Source organism: Natator depressus, chromosome 6 (assembly GCF_965152275.1).
Source record: "Natator depressus isolate rNatDep1 chromosome 6, rNatDep2.hap1, whole genome shotgun sequence".
Lineage (NCBI taxonomy): Eukaryota > Metazoa > Chordata > Testudines > Cheloniidae > Natator > Natator depressus.
In genome coordinates this window covers 2,431,336-2,438,708 of record NC_134239.1, presented here as the reverse complement: position 1 = coordinate 2,438,708, position 7,373 = coordinate 2,431,336, and positions in this window count along the sequence as shown.

The window sequence follows — 7,373 nt, the reverse complement described above, 5'->3', positions numbered from 1 at the left end:
GCAAGGATGTTTCCACCTATGTCCGGTCTTGTGAAGTATACCAAAGAGTGAGAAAAACCCAAGACCAGGTCAAAGCCCCTCTCCAGCCACTCCCCATCATTGAAGTTCCATTTCAGCGAGTAGCTGTGGATATTCTGAGTCCTTTTCTGAAAAAGACACCCAGAGGAAAGCAGTACATACTGACTTTCATGGATTTTGCCACCCGATGGCCGGAAGCAGTAGCTCTAAGCAACCCCAGGGCTAAAAGTGTGTGCCAGGCACTAGCAGACATTTTTGCCAGGGTAGGTTGGCCCTCCGACATCCTCACAGATTCAGGGACTAATTTCCTGGCAGGAACTATGGAAAACCTTTGGGAACCTCATGGGGTAAATCACTTGGTTGCCAATCCTTACCACCATCAAACAAATTGCATGGAACTTTGGGGGCCATGATACGTAAATTTGTAAATGAGCACGCCAATGATTGGGACCTAGTGTTGCAGCAGTTACTCTTTGCCTACAGAGCTGTACCACACCCCAGTTTAGGGTTTTCCCCATTTGAACTTGTATATGGCCATGAGGTTAAGGGGCCATTACAGTTGGTGAAGCAGCAATGGGAGGGATTTACACCTTCTCCAGGAACTAACATTCTGGACTTTGCAACCAACCTACAAAACACCCTCCGAACCTCTTTAGCCCTTGCTAAAGAAAACTTACAGGATGCTCAAAAAGAGCAAAAAGCTTCATATGATAAACATGCCAGAGAGCGTTCCTTCAAAGTAGGGGAGCAGGTCATGGTCTTAAAGGCGCTCCAGACCCATAAAATGGAAGCTGTTAATTATCTCATAGCATTCCCCACCTCCAACCGAAAGCCTAAGGTGTACCATATTAATTCTCTAAAGCCCTTTTATTCCAGAGAATTAAAGGTTTGTCAGTTTACAGCCCAGGGAGGACATGACACTAAGTGGCCTGAAGATGTCTACTACGAAGGGAAAAGTGCTGGTGGCGTGGAAGAGGTGCACCTCTCCATGACCCTTGGGTGTATGCAGTGACAGCAGATCAAGGAGATGTGCACTAGCTACGCGCTAACATTCTCAGTCACCCCAGGACTGATTGAACAGGCATACCACTCCATTGACACAGGTAATGCTCACCCAAATAAAGTCCAACCTTACCGGGTGTCTCCTCAAGCTAAAACTGCTATAGAATGGGAGATCCAGGACATGTTAGAGATGGGTGTAATCCACCCCTCTGGAAGTGCATGGGCATCTCCAGTGGTTCTAGTTCCCAAACCAGATGGGGAGATACGTTTTTGCGTGGACTACCGTAAGCTAAATGCTTTAACTCGCCCAGACAACCATCCAATGCCACGCACAGATGAACTATTAGAGAAATTGGGACGGGAACAGTTCATCTCTACCTTGGACTTAAAGAAGGGGTACTGGCAAGTACTGCAAGATGAATCTGCCAAGGAAAGGTCAGCCTTCACCACAAATCTCGGGCTGTATGAATTTAATGTCCTCCCTTCCGGGCTGCAAAATGCACCCGCCACCTTCCAAAGACTTGTAGATGGTCTCCTAGCGGGATTAGGAGAATATGCAGTCGCGTACCTTGACGATGTGGCCATATTTTCGGATTCCTGGGCAGAACACCTGGAACATCTACAAAAAGTCTTGGAGCGCATAAGGGAGGCAGGACTAACTGTTAAGGCTAAGAAGTGTCAAATAGGCCTAAACAGAGTGACTTACCTTGGACACCAGGTGGGTCAAGGAACTATCAGCCCCCTACACGCCAAAGTGGATGCTATCCAAAAGTGGCCTGTCCCAAAGTCAAAGAAACAGGTGCAATCCTTCTTAGGCTTGGCCGGTTATTACAGACAATTTGTACCGCAATACAGCCAAATCGTTGCCCCACTGACAGACCTAACCAAAAAGAAAGAGCCAAATGCTGTTCAGTGGACCGAAGAGTGCCAGAAGGCCTTTAAACACCTTAAAGCAACACTCATGTCTGACCCTGTACTAAGGGCCCCAGACTTTGACAAACCGTTCCTAGTAACCACAGATGCGTCCGAGCATGGTGTGGGAGCAGTTTTAATGCAGAAAGGACCTGATCAAGAATTCCACCCTGTAGTGTTTCTCAGCAAAAAACTGTCTGAGAGGGAAAGCAACTGGTCAGTCAGTGAAAAAGAATGTTGCGTCATTGTCTATGCCCTGGAAAAGCTACGCCCATATGTTTGGGGACGGTGTTTCCACCTGCAAACCGACCATGCTGCGCTACATTGGCTTCATACCGCCATGGGAAATAACAAAAAACTTATTCGGTGGAGTTTAGCTCTCCAAGATTTTGGTTTCAACATCCAACACATCTCAGGAGCTTCTAACAAAGTGGCTGATGCACTCTCCTGGGCGATGCTCTGGAACTGCTCCCTACGAAGCCAGAGGGTCCTGCACCCCAACTCCACAGTCAGACGTGACTCTCAGCCAGACAGTAAAACAGAGGTTTATTAGATGACAGGAACATGGTCTAAAACAGAGCTTGCAGGTGCAGAGAACGGGACCCCTCGGCTGGGTCCATTTTGGGGGGCAGTGAGTCAGACAACCACGTCTGCACTTCACTCCATGTCCCAGCCAGCCCCAAACTGAAACTCCCTCCAGCCCCTCCTCCCCTGGGCTTTGTTCCTTTCCTGGGCCAGGAGGTCACCTGATTCCTTTGTTCTCCAACCCTTTAGCTCTCACCTTGCAGGGGGGAAGGGCCCAGCCCATCAGTTGCCAGGAAACAGGGTGTCGGCCATTCTCTGTGTCCAGACCCCTGCACACACCTGCCCTCTAGGGCTCTGCAATGATCATACACCCTTATCCCACCCCCTAGATACTTAAGAACTGCATAGGGGAAACTGAGGCACCCCCCACACTATTCAGAGGAAACATTAAGAACAGTCCCACTTCGTCACAGCACTCTCCTTTGAAAGTTTCCCAGAATCAACTGGTTAAAATCGTCCTTGAGATGTGGAAAATATTGTTAGTCTTTCTGTACTTGGTAGTATATTTAGAGGTGCATGTGCCTTATTAACTCTGTTTTTTCCTAGAGCTCCAGAAAGAAATACCAGCAGGCTTTTCACCCTAGCTGAGATTTGGGGGGCGTGTCATAAATATAAATGGGAGGGTAAACCCCTTTAAAATCCCTCCTGGCAGAGGAAAAATCCTCTTACCTGTAAAGGGTTAAGAAGCTAACGGTAACCTCACTGGCACCTGACCAAAATGACCAATGAGGAGACAAGAGACTTTCAAAAGCTGGGAGGAGGGAGAAAAACAAAGGGTCTGGGTCTGTCTGTATGCTGCTTTTGCCAGGGAAAGAACAGGAATGGAATCTTAGAACTTTTAGTAAGTAATCTACCTAGGTATGTGTTAAATTATGATTTATTTAAATGGCTGAGAAAAGAACTGTGCTGAATAGAATGACTATTCCTGTCTGTGTGTCAGACAAAGAAATGGAGGCAGCGAAAGAGGCAGAAAAAACCCAAGAGGCTGCCCACAGGAGAGCTATGGAGGCAAGGGACAAAGAACTAGAGGAGAAGGAAAAAGAGAGGAAGCATGCACTGGAGATGGAGAAGGCAAAGGCTCAGCAGAATATACCAACAAACGCTAGCAATCCTTCTCCAGGTACCACTTCCCATCCCAGAAAGTTCCCCACTTACAAGGCAAGCGATGATACCGAGGCCTTCTTAGAAAACTTTGAAAGGGCCTGCCTTGGGTACAGCATCTTTACCGACCAATACATGGGAGAGCTGAGGCCGCAGCTCAGTGGACCCTTCGCTGAGGTGGCGGCTGAAATGCCTAAGGAACACATGAACAAGTATGAACTGTTTAAAACCAAGGCAAGAGTCAGAATGGGCTAACACCCGAGCATTCCCGTTGATGGTTCAGAGCTCTAAGGTGGAAACCAGACGTGTCATTTACCCGACATGCCTACCACATTGTGAAACATTGGGATGCCTGGATATCAGGAGCAAGTGTTAAATCTCCAGAAGATTTGCCCTTCCTAATGCAAATGGCGCAGTTCTTAGAGGATGTTCCTGAGGAAATAGAAAGATACATCCTAGATGGGAAGCCCAGAACTGTAATCGAGGCAGGGGAGATTGGAACTGTCAAGGTTCCTTCCCCACTCTGAACTCTAGGGTACAGATGTGGGGACCTGCATGAAAGCCTCCTAAGCTTATTTTTACCAGCTTAGGTTAAAACTTCCCCAAGGTACAAATTAATTTTACCCTTTGCCCTTGCATTTCCACTGCCACCACCAAACTTTATATGGGTTTACTGGGAAATGGAGTTTGGACACGTCTTTCCCCCCAAAATCCTCCCAACCCTAGCATCCCACTTCCTGGGGAAGGTTTGGTAAGAATCCCCACCAATTTGCATAGGTGACCACAGACCCAAACCCTTGGATCTTAGAACAATGAGAAAGCATTCAGTTTCCTTACAAGAAGACTTTTAATAGAAGTAAAGGAATCACCTCTGTAAAATCAGGATGGTAGATACCTTACAGGGGAATAGATTCAAAACATAGAGAATCCCTCTAGGCAAAACCTTAAGTTACAAAAAGACACAAAAACAGGAATATCCAATCCATTCAGCACAGCTTATTTTCTCAGCCATTTAAAGAAATCAGAATCTAACGCATATCTAGCTAGATTACTTACTAAGTTCTAAAACTCCATTTCTGTTCTGTTCCCAGCAAAAGCATCACACACACAGAGAGAGCCTTTGTTTCTCCCCCCCTCCAGCTTTGAAAGTATCTTGTGTCCTCATTGGTCATTTTGATCAGTTGCCAGCAAGGTTATCCTAGCTCCTTAACCCTTTACAGGTGAAAGGGTCTTTCCTCTGGCCAGGAGGGATTTTAAAGGGGTTTACCCTTCCCTTGATATTTATGACAGTCCCTGTCGGACAGCACACCTGGTAGTTCTCTGCGTGTCCAGTGGATCAGGGCTGGATGCTCCAGGGGGACACTCAGAGAACACAGGGGGTCAGGGGCTACCTCTCACTAACCGGCCCACACAGGCCGAGGCCTGTGGGGCCCAGGCAGGCAGTGCTTGTGAGGGTGGAGGCTGGTGGTTTCGAGGAGCTGATCCACACTAGCCCCAGACAAAAATGCTTAGGTGGTGGGAGACGTTAGCACGAGAAAGTTAGGAAAAACTGACAGAAGGACAATAAGGGGGTTTTTTGGCAACTGAATCACATTCTTGACTCATATTCAATTTGTCATCCACTGTACCTCCTGATCCTTTCCAGCCGTACGACCACCTAGCCAGTTATACCCCAGTCTGTAGCCCTACCTTTGATTTTTCCTTCTTAAGTGCGGCACTTGGCCCGCGTCTTTATGGAATTTCATCTCATTCATTTCAGACCAATTCTCCAATGTGTCAAGATCACCTTGAATTCAAATCCTGCCCTCCACATAGCTCAGAAGAAACCAGCCACCATTGAGAGCTGGAATGGCCTAGCAAGGAAGCGTGAGGATGGGTGTGTTATAAACACCTAGCTAACTAGTTAGAGATATCTATAGACTATGCTCTGTCCAGCTATCCAACCACGTACCCTCTCTACAATCCCTGTCTCCGGTTACCGTATAAGCTCTGTCTCGAGCTCTATATGCTTTATCTCTATCTCTTTATAGGTAAGGATGGTAGAGATGCCAGTAACCAAGGCTGCCTGACACTTTCTATTTTAAGACCTTGGTTTCAGTTGCCTGTAACTTTGCTGAACTGTAACCACTGGGGCTGAAATTTCCCAGGCCAGGTGTCTGCCTCCATCCAAAGTTTTGGGGAAAGTTTCTCTAAAATGGGTCAACAGTTGCTGAGAATGAGGCTAGGAGAGGGAACGACTTTGTTTTGCCATGTGTCATGGTTACAGGGCTCTCACTGCTCCTCTGACACTGTCTCTGGGTGCGTCCCATTACATGCCATTAGCAGACACACACAGCCTGCCCTTCCTTTCACTGGCTGGGAGTGGGAGGGACAGCTCTGGGTTTCCACTCACCAGAGGGGCCTGGCACTTTGCTCTAGCTCTTTCCACAGATGGATCCCAGCTGATCTCTCATGGCCTGGTCATTCACGTGCACAGGAAACTGCCCCCCAGTATCCTGGCTGACATGTCCAGCATCATATCCTTGGTAACTTGTACATTTCATGGCCTTTCTGGAACCTTTTGCCCTGGAAGATCCCAAAGCCCTTTATGGAGCTAAGGGAGCTGCTGTTGCCAGCTGCTCAGCCAGGGACGTGGTAGGCAACCGTCAGAAGAAGGCGGAAGAGGGATTTCCCCATGGGGTTCCCCACCTGGTAACCTCCCCTGGACATGTGGGGTACAGGGCTGGGTGCACCCTCAGTGCAGCCCTGCAGGCATCATCCCCATTACCTCTCATGGGGTGGAGTCGTGCCCTTGGCCTGCTCTCAGACTGAGCCCCTCATGGCTGGGTAAGTTTCCATTGGGCTGCTGTGAGTTGGCCACTCCAATTCTCTGGCGAATGCCAATGAGAAGGCACTTCCCGCTGTACCCGCTGTTGGTGGGGTTTTGGGTTGCCTGGGGACCCGAGAGGGCAGCACCCCAAACTGTAATGGGAATGATACAGCTGTTACTGAGCTCAGCCCGCTGGAAACACCCGACCCACCGGGCAGTCTCAGAAATGCCAGGTGCCATTGCTCCTGTTCTTATTGCAGGCGGGCTGCCTTGGGCATCCTGAATCTTTCCCCCAGCTCACAGGGCCCCGGGGCTCCTGGACAAAGCGCAGCCGGCCAGAGAGCACCGCCCCGGCCAGGCATTAGCCACAGGCAGGGAGAGGGGATTGACGGAACGTCACTGGAGCAGATCTGGGCACCGAGCCTGGCAGTTCTGATGGCCAGAGCCAGCCCTGCTCCGCCTCCTGGCAGATCTCGGACTGTCCTGCTGCTGAGATACCCTCAGCCATGGATCTTAGCTCAGCCAGTGCCCCTCAAACCCAACCCCCAGCCCCCTGCTAGCCCAGCCCTGGGCTCCTGCTTTCCCCACCACAGCTCTGCTGCTGTAGCTCACCCTGGAGAACAGACTCAAGTGCAGACCCGTTTCTCTCTGATGTTTTCCCTGCCTCCCTTGCTCTCTGCATCCCTCTCTGCACAGAGTAACGGGCTGGCTGCTCCCACCTCAGTTTTTATTTCAGGCTCTGGCTTTGGTCACTGGATGCCCTGGACGTGGCTGAGGAATCTTGGCTCATCTCCCTTGAAATATTTTTGGAGGGGACAGTTGGTGCAAGGGTGGAGCCCTGGGCAGGTTCCCTGGACCCTTGGCCAGGGCCTGGACCCTCAGCACTGGTGAGGGACATTGGGGTATACTGGGACCAAGGTTTGTACTTGGAGTCCATATTTTTGAG